The following is a 20,162-nucleotide window of genomic DNA, read 5'->3' on the forward strand; positions in this document are numbered from 1 at the left end:
TGGTTAAAAAGAGAAGGAGAGTGGTAGTTAGAGAAGAGTTTTTGTATGCACATGAGTTGCTTGATGAAATGCCTAAGTGAAATCTGCCCTGTCACAGCCGTGACTTTCTAAGTGAATTTTGGGCATCTTAAGGATTGAACTGTTCTGAGACCAAAACATAGAAGTTGTAGCCCTATCTCTAAGATTTAATTTGAGACCAAAACCGTAGCAATCCGAGGTATATAACGCAAGTTATGTCCTTTTTAGTGTGATCTGTGCAGAATGACCGTTTTGATGCAATATTGCGTATTTGGCATTTCAAAAGTGCATTAATGAGTATGAACCATCCATATGCATTAATTGTGCATTGAAACGTAGCTTGAGAAAGAATAGAGAGTGTTGAGTATGAGCTACATTATGAGTACTAGCTTAAGAGTAGAGAATTTTGAGTAAAAGTTATACTATGAGTAATAGTTTGAGTGAGAAAGAGTAGAGAATGTTGAGAATAGCAACTCCTAAGAGTAAAGAGAATGAGAACACTCTGATAGTAAAGAGAAAGAGGGATTGAGCACTAGTGAATAAAAGAGCGAAAAGTGCTAAGGAAGAGCATAGAGTAGGTTATGCGATAGGGAACCTGTGAGTGATGAGTAGAGTCACGAGAGTGGGTGCTTTGTGATCCCCAACCGTGCCTCTGGTAAGATAAGGCCGTGACCGTCATGCAGAGTGGAACATGAGGTTCCAGCCGTGCCTCCGGTAAGATGGGGTCGTGACATTTAGAGAGAGAGAATACACTCACATGGCCAAAGGTTCCGAATCCATGCATGACCAAATCCGATTGGTAGAGAAATGAGCGGAAGTCACGTAGAGTGGTAGCGCCCAGCCGTGCCTCCGGTCAGATGAGGTCGTGACATTCCAATGAGTGAGAATGAGAAAGAATAGAAATAAAAAGAACAGAGATGAGAAAAGCTAAGAGTTAAGCTATATTATGAGTACTAGCTTGAGTATGAGTACTAGCGTGAGAAAGAGATGAGCAAACATGAGAAAGAATAAGAAAGAGATAAGAGCATAGAGTAGGTTATGCGATGGGGAACCTGTGAGTGATAAGTAGAGTCACGAGAGTGGGTGCTTTGTGATCCCTAGCCGTGCCTCCAGTAAGATGAGGCCGTGACCGTCACGCAGAGTGGAACATGAGGTTCCAGCCGTGCCTCCGGTAAGATGGGGCCGTGACATTTAGAGAGAGAGAATACACTCACATGGCCAAAGGTTCCGAATCCATGCATAACCGAGTCCGATCGGCTAGAATGAGTAGAAGTCACATAGAGTGGGAGTGAGTCCCGGCCGTGCCTCCGGTAAGATGAGGCCGTGACTACTAAAGAGCGAGTTAGTAGAAATGATTTATGAGAAATGAGAATGAGATGATAGAGAGAATTACAGAATGAGAAAGCTTGAGAAAGCTTGAGAAAGAATGAGAGAGAAAGAGATAGAAAGTATGAGAATGAAGGCGAAAGTTTGAGCTAAGAAGAATAGAGAGAAGAAGAAAGAAACATGCAGTTCTTTTGTATTAATTGCATGTAGAGCTTATATAGGCGAGAACCATGATTTTCCTTCATGGTGAGTATGATGAGAATAAGAGAGAACCATGATTGTCCTTCATGGTGAGTAAGAATAAGAGAAAAAGAACAGAGAATAAGAACAGAGAGAAAGAATAAAAAGAGCAAAACAGAGTTAAAGGAGAATAAAAGTATCAGAAAGAAAGAGAAACAGTGAGAAAAAGAAATAGAAGAACGGTAGAGTAAGGAAAGAACCAATGAGTGAGTTACGGGGATAGGTAGTAGAGGACTTACTTATTGAGCATTGTTGTGCTCACCCCGTTGTTCTTCTCTGTTTTGCAGGAAATAGGAGTAGTGGTTTGATGGACTTCGAGGAGCGAAGAGTATTGGCACCACTGTCCACCAGCTATGATATTTTGTATTAATTAGAAAGTTTTTAAATACATAGTCTTTTGTATTTGTAAAGAATTTTATTTTATGAGTAAAGAAAAAGAAAAAAAAAATTTGAGCCCACTATTTTCCATACGCTATGTATATTTATAATTTACGTAGTATGCATTTTAAAAATAGTAGTAAATAGGAGGTGTTACACCCCCTGGCTGCATAAAATGTTCAATTTAGTAAGTATCTTTTAAGGTAACTATGACAAAAGAAAAATATGCATAATCATGAAACAAAAGCAAAATGAATCAAACTTTTACTTGTGCATGCCTTCTGCCACAGCCAAACCATGTACTGAATCCCAAGAACTTACGGGATAGGAAGGTTGATCTCTAACGATTGCTGCTCTTCCTAAAAATGACAAAGGAGGAGTAATTGAAGTTTAGTTAGTATGAATATAAAGTAATTATTAAATTTAATAAAAACAATATTCAATGTAAGTATATAACCTACTTTGCATCCTTTCTTCACCTCATTCAAAGTCCGACACCAATCACATCAACATAAGAGCATCTCCACTGTGTCGGGGGACAACGATGATCGATACATGTCAATAACTCTACTACCAACATTGAAAGCAGACTCAAAAGCAACCATAGTAATAGAGATGGCTAATAAGTCATAAGCCATGGTAAACAAGATAGGGAACTTCGTTGAATTTGCCTTCTACCACGTCAAAGAATCAAACGCCATAGGGTCCCCCACACATTTATGGCATCCCTCTCCCAAGTAACAGTCTAACTCTGATTTACTTGGCTCAACCATCTCGACCACGTCCAAACTGACTAAAATCATCCCAATCCTCTGCCCTCTTTACTGCTATCCCCGACCCCTCACCAACAACCTCAACTTCATCCCCTCTAGATGTAGAACCGCGGGCAGCAATCAATACTTTATTAGCATCAACATACTGCTTATATACCTTATACAAGACATCTCGAACAACATCAGTATTTGCCCGCACTTCAGGCTCAGAATATATCTTAGGGAATGACCACTGAATCACCCTCATCTTCTGTCTGGGGTCCAAAACAACAACATAACCATCAACATATTACATTCCTCCTAATATCTGTCAAACTTTTCTTTCATTTTCCAAATCATGGTCTATATAAATTCATCTTCATCCTCACTCTTACTATCCAACCTAATTTTGATTATACAAACTGTTTTAGAAATAAGTTTGATTTCAAATAATCACTCCTTGATATGAGATTCATTGCACCACTAAATACCTTCAAAATTTCACAAATTTTCTCTACTTTGTCCCAATTTTCCTCTTTGGGATAATAATGATAACTCAAATCTCTCTACTTCAAATAAGGAAAAACACGTCTAAACTTCATTGTTGTTGCCAATATATCATATGTTGAATTCCACCGTGTTTTGCAATCAAGAATAAGCTTGCGAAATGGCAATCGCCGATGCTGAACAATCTCTGCAAACACCTTTAGCCTCCTCTCTGATGAATTGATATATACCACGTTGTCACAGATGTCCTCAATAATGTGTCTAATCTGATAAAGACCATCTTGAACAACCAAGTTCAAGATGTGTGCACAACACCTCACATGAAACAACTTGCCCCCACCTATGAGCTTCCCCGTAGTTTGGAAATTTTCTTTCAACACTTTGATTGCAACATCATTGCTTAAAGCATTGTCCACCAAGATCTTGTGGACCTTAGCTTCAATTCCCCACGCCATCAAACACTTGAAAATTGCATCAACAATGGCAACACCAGAACGGGGAGGAGGGAAAAATGAATAAAGTTCAAGATCTGTCTATTCAACTTCCAATTATCATCAGTCCAATGCCCAACCAACATCATGTATTCCATCCTCTGATTGCTTGAATTCCATAGATCTGTGGTAAGTCTTATCTTCCTAATACCTTTCAATATGATCTTCAACTTTTGCCTCTCATTTTCAAACACTTTCACACAATCATTCTTATAACGATTATGGAAAATTGGAGTCCATTCAGGAATCTCGTACTTCATCATGTTGTTCAGGGCCTTTTTCTGCACAATAGAAAATGGATGCTTGTGCATCAGCACCCAATGCGCAATAAGCTCCCTCATCTTAAGGATATCGAATTAGCCCTATAGAGCAGGCAAGATGGTAGAGGTACCCTAAGAACTGGAAGCAGGGAAATTTATTTGTTGTTGCCTCAAGTTAGTAGTTCTCTTCGCATAGCTCTTCAAATATCTATTGAATTGTGTAGTGCTTCCAATGGTAGTCTTTTGTAGCTTTGTTTTACAATTAATGCTCTCTGCCTTCCTTGTACCACCAGGGAGAACCACCTCCCTAAATTCTGACTACATAGTTGATGTCTTAGCTCTCTTCTTCCTCCATAATGGATTGTCATTGTCCTCTACATTTTTGGGGCTACTCACACTTTGATTCGTACCACCTATGCTTGCATAAATGTTACGGCGATTGACTACTCTTACTGTAACACAACCATCGACATTATCCAATGTGGGGATGCTTGAGGAACTGTCTCTCCAGGCCATACCTATAATTGAAAAATAAGACACCATTAATAAGGGAATATAGGCATATAGCAAGTAAATATCATCAGGATGAGGCCATAATTAGCGAGCTGTGTGCAACTGAAAATAAATTTTTCATGTACTCAACAAATTACAAATGAAATGTTTGAGTTATACTTTGTCAGATTCCAAAAATGACTCAAAAAAATATGTAACTACATTATGGTAGGACATTATAAATTCAAGTAGGCATTTTATAGTATACTTAAAGCATCACATCAAGATAATAAAAACTTCATACTGATCCTAGCAGGGAATCTATATAAAGCAAAAGAAGAGGCAAAAATACACATGAACCAACTAGTTGATCTAGATATAGCAAATTAGAAGTAGTTTTCTTTCTCAAAGCATATTATCTGCACTATCCTAGAAATGAAGATAACTACCAAGATCACAATACATCCCAATACATTATACATCCGAAGAATCTTTTATTTCTCAATTAGTAAGTAGTTAGGACATATGAATCCCATAACCTTATCCATTAGCAGAGATAATCGACATCCATGCCTAAAGAAGAGAAGCCATAATACCAAATAAGGTATAGTTTAATGCTTAGCTGAATGGTTGCTAATGAGGTTTTTATATTCCATAATCAAATATGAATTAAAAAGCAAAACAACTCATAAGCGTAAAAAAACAACTCTAAAAATATTGTGGCAAATAAATGAACTTCTTAATCCTATTTAATGCAGCGTGAAAGGAATGAAAGAAGAGATATAAAATTCATCGATTACTGCAAGAACATAGGATGAAGGTTGTCACTTTCACGGTGATGAGATTTCTTGATTTGAGGGTTTAGGCTTCGGTGGTTTGAGGGATGAAATTGCTGTTTGTGTGAGTGTTTTCACGATCGACGAGATTGGTGACGTCACTAGTTTGGGGTTAGGATTCTTCGTGTGAGTGTTTGCGATTTGGGGGAAACTGATTTGGGGTTAAATTATGTCGTTTTACTATTTTGCACTTTGGGGGGGGGGGGGGGGGGGGGGGGGTAAATGTCTGTTTTTTAAATTTTTTGAACTGCTATATAATAGTTCAGTCCCTCTTGGTTTATAAAACTCACCAAAAGCACTCTTCTTACGCTAGCCAGCCCGAACTCGCGAGCTCACGAGCTAAGCCCCCTAATGATCGAACTTTACTCGATTTATATATTGAGTTCAAGCTGAGTCAACTCGACGATCGCCGAGTCGAGCTACAAACAAGCTTCAGACAAGTCAAGCCAAACCGGCTCGCGAGCAGCTTGACTCGTCTGACAGTCCTAACAGGGATTGCGATAGAGTAGACTGCTCGGTCGAGCAAAGGTGGACCTACGAGTTGGGAATGGAGCACACATTGCTAAATTAGCCGTAGGGGATTATTATTTAAGTTTGCCTTTAGGCCTTGTACTAGAACTTTTAAATTGTTTTTATGTACCTTCGATTTCAAAGAATATTATTTTTGTGTTGGCTTTGGAGAACATTGGATATCAATTAATGATAACTAATGGATTGCTTTCAATTAGTTTGAATAGTATTCAATATGTAATTGCGATATTACATAATAGTTTGTATGTTCTAGATTTAAATAATAATGAGATTTTCAATATAGAGAATAAGAAAGCCATGGTTGATGGCTTTAATCAAACTTACCTATGGTATTGTAGGTTTGGTCATGTGAACCAGACTGCATAGCAAAAATAATTAACAGACCTAGAGGGTTTAAAAATAATTGAATAAAATATAATCGGATTTTCAGAATAGAGAAACAAATATGTATTTTGGGTAGGATAGGGATAGGATAGTGCAAAAATACTTAAATAAATGCACTCAGCCTATTTTGTTTTTCTCTCCAAATTATAGAGATTTAATTTTTATAGCTTAAATACTGCTGTTAACAGTGCTCCTAAATTATAAAATATCATCACTAAGAACTTTTTAACTTCTTGGACTAAACATGCATTAATTCAAAGAGTAGAGAAAAAAAAACCAATTTTGATATTTCTTGAGGGGGTCTGAAATTATTTTAGGCAGAATTTTTATAATCAAACCGAAATCTTAGGGTATTTGTAATTTTTTTTTTAAAATGTTGATGAAATTAAATACTTCCCATTTTATTATTCGAATGCTGTTTAATGGAAGGCGGATCAGGTTTTGGTCAAATAATAACCTTTTCCTGGGCACCAGAAGCTTGGAAGAGTATCAGGATTTTTTTTTTTTTTATTTTTTATTATTTTTTATTTTTTACACGTAAAGAAAGTTCAATCAAACACCAAATAGAATACTGAATATTCCGCACGTTTGTGTTTAATTTTGTGGCTGCATGTATCCGAATATGAATATTGAATATTACAAGTCAAACGAATAGGATTATGAATAAGTATTGATCTTTTTTTCAGAGCCGAGTTGCTTACTAAATCAAAGAGTGAACAGAAGAAAGAAAATTACTGACAGAGAGACTTATTCCAAAACAAATTCAAAGGAAAATGGAAGAAACAAATAAATTAAGAGTCTCTCAGTTTTAGGTATAAAGACGAAAAACAAACATTTTATGCATGCGGAACTTTGAGGGAAAATGATAACCAAAGAAGCAGAATAAAGCAAAAAAAGATTATTCTTTGGTTTTGTGAATTCTAAGAAAAAACGAAAATTCCACACGTTTAAGTTCTTGCCACTGCTTGTATACAAATGTCAACTTTTTGAAGCCATGCTTTATCTTGGTAATAAATCGAAAGGCAATAACATTTGAACTCAATTAAGGAGATATTGTTTATTTTGGGTTTACAATTTTCTTATTTGGACTTTATGTAATAGTTTTAATTCCTGAGTGGTTGAATCTTTGTATGCATGTGCATGGACATTGAAAAAGTTTAATATGAAGCACATTAAACTCCTGTTGACAATAAGTTGAAGCTTATACGAGAGCACATACAGATGAGTTAACAGCGGCGGTTAATTTGATTATTTTGACACAACGACAATTCTTTTGACAGAGACAGCTACCTACTCGGCCACTTAATTCCAGACTCTCGATTACTTTACCAAGATTTTCAAAGCAACTTCCTTCTAAGTAATTATCGTCTAGCTTTTGTTTGAATGTGTCAATGATTAATAGTCTCTTGGTCAATTTGACTGAAGTCTATAAATATCAGCTGGCCTCTCCTTGAAAGAGCACATTACTGCATTCTTAATTCTAAAAAAATTTCAGCTTCGAAGTCGCATTATTGTTTTCTTTTGGGCACCAAAAGAGGTGAGGGATTTCATCTAAGTTTCTGTTGTTATATACTTTCAATACCGCCTGCTAAAATATTAAAATTTTGGTTATACTAATTCATGTTAATATCATAAAATCACCTCACACTTAAAGACCAATTTTGATTAATTTATAATAACCACTTGACATTATATTTTTAATCATACCAATTTTCCATTCAATGATGCAAGGCTAAGTGCTTGTAGTCCTTGGAAATTCTATTTCCAGTTTACTAATCATCAGCTGATGTTTCTTTCTTGCATTTTTATTTATTTATTTATTTTTTTTTATAGATAGCAGGCACTATAAAATTCTTCACTAGATCGTTGCAAAAGAAAAAGTAGAGTAATGGGTGACATAGCAAAGAATTGGAAGGAGTTAAGTGGCGAGAATGATTGGGAAGATCTATTGGATCCTCTCAACATCAATCTCCGCCAGTATATAATTCACTACGGCGAAAGGGTTCAAGCTGTTTATGACTCCTTCAATCAAGACAAGTCCTCTCAGGTGTATGGATTTCCTCATCTCACCCAAAGGTCTTCCCAGTGTCGGGCCTAGAGAAAGGGAATCCTTTCAAGTATACCTCACCAACTATCTGTACGCAATGACAGATATCGATTCCGCATTGATTGGATTGTCAAGGACCAATCTTCTTGGATCGGTTATGTTGCTGTGGCCACGGATGAAGGGAAGGCTGCATTAGGAAGGAGAGAGATTCATTTCCTGGAGAGGGACTCTTTGACCGGCGAATGGTTGAAGGATGTCAATTGGCTCTAACTTCAGCTTCAAACTTACTTGGGGAACTCATCCGGATCCTCAACCTCATGTGCACCAGGGATTTCTTCGCTCTACACATCGCCAACCCCAAATCACAATACAATAACTTAGTGCCAGAGATCAGGTATCCAGAAAAGCTCAGATCATGAGAGATTAATCCTAATCTTAATATATAGTCGTCTTGTTTCAAGTCATTAATGAGTAGTTTATTAGTTAACAAGGAGTTTTTTTATTTTTTTTTTATTTTTTATTTTAATTATTTTTTTTTTTTTTAATCTAATAAGCATATGCAGGTTCTGAGGTGCTGTTAGAAAATTGGTAGATAAATACAAAGACGGGAAATCAGGATAATAAATAATAGGTCATAGTTGGGTTCAGCGCTTGCGACATTGAATGCAGCAGACATAGTTCCGGAGGATATAATAAGCCCACGGGATCGGATAAAGCATGCATTGTTACAGCTTTTGTGTTTGCGAGTCCCAAGGTTGGAGACAAAGGCTTCAAGACTGTATTCAACAAAACTCAGCATCTTCATCTCTTGCCATCAGAAACATCAACGACATAGTTTCCTAAATTGCCTTTATTTTCTACTGTAAAGTGGGGGAACAGGTAAAATTTGATTCTACCAAGTCAACGTACTTAAAGGCTGAAAATGCTAAACAAATAGCTGATCTGCATAATTTGGAGAATTATCTTCGGAATTGCAGGGACGACGTCTGAGGGGAGTGGTAAATTGAGTGATAATTAAACGTGATTTGCATGGTGAACAAAGGATTAGATATTTTGAAGAGCGAATTTGGTTGTACCACCTAATGGTGGGATCCAGTTGTAAACAAAAGAATGGTTTAAGACAACAATGGCTATTGGAAGCTCGAGTATTATGTTCCAGAGTGTCCTAGTGCTTAATTATCCTGGGAAATACAAGCACTAATTAAGAGCCTGAATTTATGTGGGAATTATAAAAGTAGATAGGACTCAACGGCTTAGGGTACCTTTGCTACTTAAAGCTTTGTTTATTGTAATTTTTTGCTATTTATATTATTTATTTATTTTTTGACTATATTTGGTGTAACATTAACTAACAAATGGCCATTTGTCTTCTCCTACGGTTATTAGATGTTATATTAATCCAAAGGTTCTCTTTTACAATTACAAATATGGCTAAGAATTGGGATCCCACAACTTTTGGAAACAAATTTGGCCATTCATTAAATTTTCAGATACTACATTTGCACCACTGCCATATGTGACCATTAAATGTGTAAGCTAATGGCTAGTGACTACTCCAATAAGAAATTTATACGTATACATTCCCATAATTATTTTTTGAATTTCCTACTTAGATATGCTTTTTTCTTTTCATTAAAATTCCATAATGTCAAAACTCTCAAATTTAAATCCTAAATACCGAAATCTAAAATTTTAACTCAAAATGCGTAAAGTTTTACATGTACAAAGTCCAAAATCCATCAACGGGACTCTTATCATTGAACTCAATGGTGGCTCAACACCAACCGAGATTGTGGCATGATTATAAATTGTAATAAAGATTGTGGTGGTTATCTCGAATAGCCCAATCTCCGGTAGCCTCTGTTAAAGAAATTCCGCAATCAAACTATGATTTGTGATAGCTTCAATCTAGTGGCCAAATAATAAGGTACCGATTTTTCTTTTCCATTTGTGGTTTTGACCTCAGAGAGAGAAAAGCGGAATATGGGTTTTTTTTTTTTTTGTTGCAGATGAGGAAGATAATTTAGAAATATTTTATCTTATAAAATTTTCAATTTGCCAAATCTATTATTCTATTTTAACCTTCCTCTAATTAATATCAATGGCCTGAGAAATTGAGAATAGGTGATGCTACTGGTAATATAAAATACCCCTATGGTAACATCAATCGTTTCTGGTGTATTGATAGCAGAAATATATGGTCTCATTATTTTTGCTGCTTCTGTAAATTCATCAAGCATTTGATTGGCAATATTTTGCAAATGTGTTATTATTTGCACTTCATTTTCAAATTGAGATGTGCGAGGATCAAAATGAGACATAGAATCACTTTCCAAGAAAGTTCAAGCCTCACTTCAGGAGGCTTTACCTTTTTATGTAAAGACGGGAATGTTGTCTTGTCAAAATGGCACTCCGCAAAACGTGCGATAAACAGATCGCTTGTTAGGGGCTCAAGATATTTGATGATGGATGGTAAGTCATAGCCAACATATATTCCCAAATGACATTGGGGTCCTATTTTGATGCATTGAAGGGGTGCAATTGGAACTTGCACAATATAACCAAAAGTTCTTAAATGGGATATATTAGGCTAGTGTTCAAATACAAGTTGCGTTGGAACGTATTAATGATATATAGTGGATATTAGGCGAATTAATGTCGTAGCATGTAAAACAACATGAGTCTAGGAAGATTTCGGTAATTACGTACGTAATAGCAAAGTTCTTCCAATTAATTGGATATGCTTTATGAATGACTCTGCATGCCATTCTGGGTATGTACATGCGGTACTGGGTGCTGAACATCAATTCCCATTGCTGTACAATGGTCATCAAATGTCTTTGAGGTGAATTCACCAGCATGGTCCAAACGGATTGATTTAATTGGGTAATCTGGAAAGTGTGCCTGTAATCTGATAATTTGTACCAACAATCTAACAAAAGCAAATTACAGGTAGATAGTAGACAAACATGTGACCATCGTGCGTCGTGCTGATGAATCAATCAATACCATAAAGTAGCGGAAAGTCCACTTGACGGACGAATAGGTTCACATGTGTCCCTATGAATCCTTTGTGAAAATGATGGGGATTCTATACCAACGTTTGTGATAGATGACTTAAGTGCCAATTTGCCTTGTGATCAAGCAGTACAAGCACTCATTAGGCTAAAGAATCTTCAAGTTCTTTAATGGGTGCCCATGTGAGTTTTCTATGATTCTATGCATCATAGTAGATCCTAGGTGACCAAGACGGTTGTGCCAAATTTAAAAAGTTCAGGATCAGTGAACTTATGGTTCATGACTACATATATTTTAACATTCTTCAGGAATGTGTTATATAACCCTGGTGAGAAAGCAGAGAGTTTCTCCAGTACATACTTCTAGCATGAAATATTAGCAATGATGCATAGAAACTCTCCATCCTTTTCACTTATAGTTTCAATGTGGTATCTATTGAGCCGTATATCTTTGAAACTAAGCAAATTTCTTCAAGATTTGTTAGAATATAAAGCATTATGGATACTTAATTTAGTTCCACTTGGTAACCAGAGTGTTGCTCTTCCAGAGCCCTCAATTATGTTTGCAGATCTTGATACGGTATTTATTTTAACCTCAGTAAATGTCAAACCTGAGAAATATTTTCCATCCCGAAGGATGGTGTGCGATGTTGCATTGTCTACTATACAAATGTCTCCACCATTTCTGGATATCGTTTTCAGGGGTCTTATCAGATTAGAACATTATTGAGGACATCTGTGATAGCGTAGTATATATCAATTTATCGAAAGTAAGCTAAAGGTGTTTGTAGAGATTGTTCAGCCACGGCGGTTGCCGTTTCGCAAGCTTATCTGATTGCAAAACACGGTGGAATTCAACTATGATATGTTGGCAATGACAATGAAGTTTAGACGTGTTTTTCCTTGTTGAAGGAGAGGGATTGGTATCATTATTGTCCCAAATAGAAGGATTGGGACAAAGTAGAGAAAATTTGGGAAATTTTGAAGGTGTTTAGTGGTGCAACGAATCTCATATTAGGGAGTGATTATTCGACATCAAACTTGTTTCTAAAACAAGTTTGTACGATCAAAATTATGTTGGATAGTAAGAGTGAGGATGAAGATGAATTATACAGACCATGATTTGGAAAATGAAAGAAAAGTTTGACAGATATTAGGGGAAATGTATATGTTGATGGCGGTGGCTGTGGCTGTGGCTATTGTTTGGACCACCCTAGACTAAAAATAAGGGTGATCAGTGGTTTCCATAAGATGTATTAAGCTTGAAGTTGGGCAAATACTGGTGTTGTTCAAGATGTCTTGTATGAGGTATATAGGGAGTATGTTGATGCTAAAAAGTATTGATTGTTGCCGCGCTTTTACATCTAGACGGATGAAGTTGAGCTTGTTGGCGAGGGGTCAGGGGCAGCAGTAAAGAGGGCAGAGGATTGGGATGATTTAGTTAGTTTTGACATGGTTGAGACGGTTGAGCAAAGTAAATCGAGTTAGACTGTTACTTGGGAGAGGGATGCCATAAATGTGTGGGGGACCCTACGGCGTTTGATTCTTTGACGTGGTGGAAGGCAAATTCAACGAAGTTCCCTATCCTGTCTACCATGGCTCATAACATATTAGCCACTCTTTCACTACGGTTGCTTCTGAGTCTGCTTCAGTGCCGACAATAGAGTTATTGACACGTATCGATCACCATTGTCTCCGACACGGTAGAGATGCTCTTATGTGGATATGATTGGTGTCGGACTTTGAATGGGGTGAAGAAGGATGCAAAGTAGGTTATATACTTTATTGAATATGTTTTTATTAAATTTAACAATTATTATATTTATACTAACTAAACTTCAATTACTCCTCCTCTGTCATTTTTAGGAAGAGCAGCAATCGTTGGAAATCAGCCTTCAATCCCGTATGTTCCTGGCATTCAGCATGGTTTGGCTGTGGCAGAAGGCATGCATGTAAAAGTTTGATTCATTTTGCTTTTGTTTTATGATTATAAATTTTTTCTCTTGTCATAGTTACCTTAAAAGAAATTACTAAATTGAACATTTAATGTAGCCAGGGGGAAATGGTGGTTTTGGTAGAAGACAGCCCCACTATAGACTACTGCTAGACAAATATTTTGATTGTTGGACTGTATTTTCATGTCTTGGACTGTTAATTGTATATGTTCGGAATTGTTTTTTGATTTGTAAAGGAATAGCCATTTTTAAAGTCTGAAACTATCATGGTTAATGTGGTTGAAAATATGGAATAGCCATTTTTTTGATGCAAATTTTGTATTAAAACAGGATCAGGACCAAAAAGACAGGCTACAGGGGTGGACTTGGCTCGGTTAAACTTGGGTTTGATGAGCCTTAAAGAGCCTGGGTCGATTCGGGTCGTGAGCTCGAGCTCGACTTGAACTCAGTTGAGCTCGAGTTCAAGTCACTTTTCCCTGGCTCGACTGGCTCAAGCTTGAACTTGAGCTCGACCTTTTAGCAAACGAGCGAAGCTCGATAAGTCGAAAACTTGACTCGGCTTGTCGTTTATAGGCTAGTCCCTGCACAGAAGTGCAAATATGAGAACCAAATCATGTGTCAATAACCCAAGATGTAACAGGAGATACATTGATTTCAATCATATACATACCTTTAGAAGAAGATATAGGCTTCTTCTTCTTGCTTGCTTGCTAGGAAAGCCTTAAATGTTTCTTCCAGTGGCAGGCTTGCCACATGGAAGCAAACAACCTTTCCTTTTTGCATAAGACTTTAGAGTATCCTAAGGTTTGGATTTGAGCTTGGGTTTGGTGTTAGCCTCACACTTACTCTGTCCGCCCCTATTAAGTGTTAGTGACTTCTATCACTAATGGCTTCACCTTTTGCTCTACAGTCCTAAACGAGCTCAGGGAGGGACCTCTCATTCATGCTCATGCTATTTATGAATGAGAATCTGGTAAGGACTAAATCGACTATCAAGTCACTGTCCAAACCAGAACAACCAAAGTCTAAAATCCTCAGTATACCTAATCATGTTGAGTACATGAGGACCAACTTTGGCACCCTTATCATCTTGTTGTTTCCAAGTGATATCATCACCTTTCTCTTGAGGCAGAGCCTGCCCAATGGTATAATTCAGTACAATCAATACATGTCCATAAAATTACTACCATCTGACTTGTTTCCTTTTGATGATCGATTGCTATGGGAGTCAACCCATTAAATGGACTTCTACAAGTACAAATTTTAGAGAGTTAATATTCTTTTTATAATTAATAAGGCCTTTTATTAATTAATATGCCCCCACTATTTTACTCAAGCTAATAGCCCTCGCTATTAAACTTGGGAAGGCATTGTGGTCTTCTTAATGGGCCGAAATCCCATCATTCTAATTTGATTTTTTTACAGGGGCAAGTAGACCAAAGTAAGATGAGTAGGTAGGCCACAAACTTTAGGTTACACCATTTAATTGCACCAACTTATAAACTCAAATGTAAGTAAAGAAAACAAACCAATTACACAACCAATGGCACCAACCATTAGCCTCAAGTGTAAATTGTGGATAGGTGAGTTTGGACAACAGGCCTACTTGTGCATTTTAACTATGCACTGCTCTATCATGCCTCTGGTTTTCTTATCAACCTTCAAGGAGGCGAATCCAACAAGTACGACTAGTCAAGTCATAACCCATCACCATTAAGGAAAAGCTCCGATGAGATTAACCTCCCAAAGTTAGAAGTGGCTCCTTGTGGGGGCAAGTGAGACTACGACGAACGATGGTTTGAAATCCCATTGGATGAAAGACTCGATTTATTTTTACTTAATATTTTATAAGGGGTTATGCTTTAATATTCTCACCATTTATTATCTTATTTAGCATGTTATCATTTGACATTCAACCTTAACATGCTTATACAAATAAGATAGTCAAATAACTTGTGTTGGTACATGACCATTCTAACACCAATTTCCTTGAGCTTAGAGGAAGTTGGTAGGTCACCTAGGTTTATATTCTATTACAAGAAAATAAATCTTCGGGATCCGTCATGCCTGCCTTGTCTTCAACGCCTATTCTACTTTACATTTAATAAATAGAAACCGAGTACATTCGAGGGGATTTAGATGAGAAGAGAATTACATTGAGAGATTGGAGAGTGGCAGGACACACAGGTCCTATTTAAAATAGAAATCCATAAAAAATAAAATCCTAAGATTGATGGCCAAGTACCAAACACCATGCAAAATAGACACCAATCATATAATGCATAAAATCACATTTACCATATTTGAATTATTGGGTAAATTTTGCTTTACACCCTTAATTTGTAGAGTTTCTATTGGTCCCTAAACTTGTAAAATTATAGCCTAGTCCCTATCCAGTTAAAACTAACTAAATAGTCCAAAATAGTGGCAACATATTCTTTCTTTAGTGGCTTAGAGTAAAAGTTCAAACACATTACAAGAATCCCTAAAACGCCTTATCCGCAACAACGGGAAAAACTTTTTCAACCCTCTAATTCCCACACAAAAGCTCGCAAGGATTCCTCATTAATGGCAACGACCATCAAAACATGGTAGCCCAAAACGGACCACTCCCACTAGGCTTGTGCACGTAGTGCAAGGCCCACAAATCCCGGTAGCTCGACAAGTTAATGCCAAGCCCTAGCTTGTAGTGGCAAAGCAATGCCGCACGCAGGAGCGCGCGACAAGCCATACAGCGGCACACTGGGCGCGTGTGGCCAGCAGCAAGCGCTTGGGATAGGCACCTGTACTAGGCATCTGGACAGAGCTGGACGCAATGAAGCGCGTGCCTTGTGCTAGGCAGACATGCATCAATGCATGGCCAAGGGCAGGGGTGGAACCTAGCTACGAAAGGCAACGCGACTACATGTGGTAGCATGCAGTCAAGGACTGCGCGCAGCCTCCAGATTTGAGCCACCAATTTTTAGGGTTTTGAAACCCTAATCCCAACCAATTTTATATAACTCATTCAAAAAATTAAATTAAAATTATAGCAGGTTTAATATAATAAAATTAAACCGTAAACATGCTACTAGCACACAATCACATATATGAGATTAATTCCAATTGAAGCTCTGATACCACTTCTAGGAATCGTGTTGTGGCAAGCGCAAAATAACAAAAAAAAAATCTTGCCATAACACGATCCCCTTACCAAGATCACGACTCGATAAACTAATCACAATATATTTAGATTAAACCATACAAGAATAGTATTTTTACCTCGCGTTGGCGGCTCTTCTTTGGATTAGAATTTTCAGTATTGTTCATGCACTATTAATTGGCATTGTTCACCAACATTGTTCATGGGTACTATTCACTAAAACGTTTTTGAGATACTATTACCAACACTGTTCATGGGTACTATTCACGAGTGCTATTCATGGGTACTGTTCACAAGTACTTTGCTATCAATCCAAGTAAGATCGCATGACGGTATCCACAAGAAAATAGGCTTGGGATCACCCTAGGATTGATTGTTAGACCAATCAAAGGGTTAAGGGAGTTGGCAGAAATTAGAGAGAGAATATCTCTCTAGGGTTGGCAGCGGCTAGGATTTTTGGGAGAGTTAGTTTAGCTACTCAATTTGCAAAATTAACTTTGTGAGAATGTTTTTTTACATCTTCCTCCTTTATAGTGCTATTCCAAATAGGAATTAATAGGATTGAAATCCTTGAATTCCTATCTTGGAAGGATTCCACTAATCCTAAAAGGAAATAAATATCCAGAGATATTATCCTATTTAAATATTAAATACTAAATTAAATAAATAATACTATTTATAATTCCATAATATATATAAACAAATTAAATAAAATATTTTTTAATCCATATATATTGTATAAAATTTGAGCTTTTTAATATATATATATAGATATAGATTAATTAAATTAAAATATTTCATATTAACTAAAATTAATATGATTCCAATTTTGCTACGATATGATTACCGTGCAATTCGATTCATTTCATATTGGCCTCTAACAAGACATTAGATTTCCAACAAGTAAAGAATCAACGATTTATGCTTACCTTTCTACGGTATGGTTACGTGCAATTCAATCCATTTCATCATCTTATATCTCATCAGGTTGAGGTACAGAATAATGTCTACCTCAAAATGCTAACTTGATGTATTCTATATTTGGCTCTTGAATCTGATGACTATATAAAATTGGATTCGAGCCCCAACTTGATTCCACCTGGCCATGGATTTGAGGTCTTAGTTCTTAACCAAATATTCACCGAGATAAGCTCTCTGTAACCAAGATGATGAATCTTTATTGATCCACCATAGCCATGGTATACTTCTCAATGTAACCATCATCACCGTTCTGGTAATCCCAAAGAGAGATGACATTGGGTTGGTGGTCAAATCACATCGATATTTACATACAACGCTTTGGTGATCTCAAGTCGAAGGACCACATACAACCAATCTGTGAGAGGATATATTCCATAAACATTAGGTTTACCATTTGTATGAAATCCTCTGATGGGCCAGTAGTGGACTTGCAGAAGCAAGCACCCATGCGTTGCACTAGATTGATGCCCACAGCCTTGACATGTGAGATTTGTTACTACGTTTCTGAGGGTCGTTCAGCGCAATGATATTTGTCCGTATAATTTGTGTCATTGGTTAGATTTATACTAGCATGGTAGCATCATAATGGAAAATCAATCTTTAATTACATTTCCACCATAACTTATTCAAATGAAAATAGAACAATAAAAACGAAAAGTAATTCTCACAATATATACATACATTGCAAAGACTTTTGTGAGAAAAATCACTGACTCACACGATCTTTTGCAGACATGATAGCCTTACTCTTTTAACTCTTTTGTAGACATTTTAGCCCCACACAATCTCCAATTCTACGTTTTCATTGTGGCCCAAGCCCAAAGTCTAGTGACCCATCTAGCCAAACAATGTTAACTGAGGCCCGGCGGAAATCTGGTCAACACATTGAATTCTAGAATTGATTCTTCCTAGTTCCTCTCTCTAATTTTGTAAATAATAACAATAACAATAATAATAACAACAACACAAATAGTAGTGTTTGTTTGATTATTTTGGATGAATTTTTGAAAAAGTAAGAGTTGGATGGTTATACGAGGTAGGATTTGAAAATTAATAAAAACAACCCCTAGGTTTGTTAATTTACTAAACACCATTGTAATAAAACATTGAAAATTAAAGAAAACACCCCCACTTATCCATTAATATCGGCAACTGGCCAAACAGCCAGACGGTGGCCGGAGTCACCTTATCAACGTACAATCTACTAGATCTGGCCAGTTGTGCACCGATATGGCCTTTTCCAACCAGATCCACCATGGATCTGACCAGAAAAGGCCAGATCTATGGCTAGATTTGGCCGCGTTTGGTCATCAACCGTTGACGGTCAATGACGATCATATCTTGGTTGTCATTGACGACTAGCTACGGCCAAAATCTGGTCTTTTCTAGCCAGATTCCGCGTACTACCGGCCAGATCCAACCGATAGTGCACATTATATCAGACTCCAACCAACTTCTGGCAGTGGTGGCCAAAATCTGGCAAATGTGGGTGGGTGGGGGTGTTTTATCAATTTTTAAAGCTTTTTTTGGCGGTGTTTAGTTAAATTAACAAACCTATGGCGTTTAAAAATAATTGAATAAAATAGAATGAGATTTTCAAAATAGAGAAACAAATGTCTATTTTGGGTAGGATAGGATATGATACTGCAAAAATACTTGAACAAATCTACCCAGTCTATTTTGTTTTTCTCTCCAAATTATAGAGATTTAATTTTATATCTTAAATAGTGCTGTTAACAGTGCCTGCTAAATTATAAAAAATCATCACTAAGAACTTTTTAACTTCTTGGACTAAACATGCATAATTCAAAGAGTAGAGAAAAAAAAAAACAATTTTGAATTTCTTTAGGGGATCGAAATTATTTTAGGCAGAATTTTTATAATTAAACCGAAATCTTAGGGCATTTGTAATTTTTTTTTTAAATGTTGATGAAATTAAACTTCCCATTTTATTATTCGAATGCTGTTTAAGGAAGGCGGATCAGGTTTTGGTCAAATAATAACCTTTTCCTGGGCACCAGAAGCTTGGAAGAGTATAAGTTTTTTTTTTTTTACGTAAAGAAAGTTCAACCAAACACCAAATAGAATATTGAATATTCCACACGTTTGTGTTTAATTTTGTGGCTGAATTTATCCGAATATGAATATGAATATTACAAGTCAAACAAATAGTATTATGAAAAAGTATTGATCTTTTTTCAAAGCCGAGTTGCGTACTAAATCAAAGAGTGAAGAGAAGAAAGAAAATTACTGACAGAGAGAGACTTCTTCCAAAACAAATTCAAAGGACTCCGAGGGAAAATGATAACCAAAGAAGCAGAATAAGGCCAAAAAAGATATTCTTTGGTTTGTGAATTCTAAGAAAAAACGAAAAAAACGAAAAATCCACACGTTTAAGTTCTTGCCCATGCTTGTATACAAATGTCAACTTTTGAATCATACTTTATCTTCGTAATAAACGAAAGGCAATAATATTCCAGAGACAAGCTATACATTTGAACTCAATTAAGGAGATATTATTTATTTGGGTTTACAATTTTCTTTTTTGGACTTTATGTAAATATTTTTCACTCGAAACACATTTATTTAATTAAAGGACCTAAGATTCATAAATTAAATTGACACAGTTTTTCATTCGATAAATGTAATGTGACAAAAGTTATACATTAATCTAAATTCATTTATTTGTATTGAACTAATATAACATGAACCCTAATTTATTACCTTAATCTTTTCAGTAGAATGACAATTTAACAGTTTGTTTATATTTCGGAAAAAGTCTTTACTGCTTTCCCAAGTTTTAAT

The 20,162-nt window shown here is 36.4% G+C and overlaps 1 protein-coding gene across 2 annotated transcripts in view; it reads left to right on the forward strand.

Annotated features, from left to right (window-relative positions):
* Nucleotides 1-7,687: 7,687 nt before the first annotated feature.
* The window catches only part of LOC116142548 (phospholipase A1-IIgamma-like), a 60,074-nt gene continuing 47,599 nt past the window's right edge, over nt 7,688-20,162 (forward strand). For both annotated transcript variants that reach the window (XM_031427985.1, XM_031427984.1), the window contains exon 1: nt 7,688-7,752. The gene's annotated coding sequence lies outside the window, so the exon portion shown is untranslated. The remainder of the gene's footprint in view (nt 7,753-20,162) is intronic.

Source organism: Pistacia vera, unplaced genomic scaffold (assembly GCF_008641045.1).
Source record: "Pistacia vera cultivar Batoury unplaced genomic scaffold, PisVer_v2 Contig412, whole genome shotgun sequence".
Taxonomy (NCBI): domain Eukaryota; kingdom Viridiplantae; phylum Streptophyta; class Magnoliopsida; order Sapindales; family Anacardiaceae; genus Pistacia; species Pistacia vera.